This window comes from Arachis hypogaea, chromosome 16, assembly GCF_003086295.3.
Source record: "Arachis hypogaea cultivar Tifrunner chromosome 16, arahy.Tifrunner.gnm2.J5K5, whole genome shotgun sequence".
NCBI classification, from domain to species: Eukaryota; Viridiplantae; Streptophyta; class Magnoliopsida; order Fabales; family Fabaceae; genus Arachis; species Arachis hypogaea.
The window spans coordinates 5246893-5247901 of NC_092051.1; positions in this window are offsets into that span (position 1 = coordinate 5246893).

Here is a 1009-nt window from a genome sequence, read left to right on the forward strand (position 1 = left end):
GTATTCCGATTAGGATTCAAGGATTGAATGACTGTGACGAGCTTCAAACTCCTGAAGGCTGGGCGTTAGTGACAAACGCAAAGGAATCAAGGGATTCTATTCCAACCGGATCGAGAACCAACCGGTGATTAGCCGTGCTGTGACAGAGCGCGTGAGCGTAGTTTTCACTGGAAGGATGGAAGGTAGCCATTGACAACGGTGATCTACCAACACACAGCTTGCCATAGGAGGACGTGCGTGCGTGAACAAGAAGACAGAGGAAATCAAAGATTCAAAAGACAAAGCATCTCCAAAACTCCAACATATTCTCCGTTACTGCATAACAAGTAACCTTTAATCCATGCTCTCTTGTTTATTTGTAATTCAACTGATAAACATAATTGACTTCCTGACTAAGATTTACAAGATAACCATAGATTGCTTCAAACCAACAATCTCCGTGGGATTCGACCCTTACTCACGTGAGGTATTACTTGGACGACCCAGTGCACTTGCTGGTCAGTGGTACGAGTTGTGAAAAGTGTGATTCACAATTTGTGCACCATACACCCTCCTCAGCATCAATTTCAACCATCTTGGAGGGAGGCTCTATGACTGGACTTTCCCATGGAGGTTCTGCATCTCCTAAGTCTTCAACCACTTCTTCTTCTTGACCAATGACAGTATCTTCTACTTGTTCTAGTACGAATTCATTCTCTGTCTTGTCCACTGGGGTTTCTTATATTTCCTTCATGCTACGCTCTTCACTAGACTGTCCACATGGGGCTGTGGCTGATCCTTGTGTATTTAAGTGCCTAGAAGCCCATTGAATTAATGCTTGCCCCAGTTGTTGAGTGGTTGCCTGAAATCGATCCACTGTTTCCTTGAAACGATCCTTTGTCTCTTGATGCACTCGGCTTTCATAAGTAGGATCATAGTGCTCTTGGATTGATGGATATGGAGATGATGAATATTGAAGTGGTGGTTCTTGGGAGTAATTGGGTTGGAATTGGGGTGGTTCCATATATGG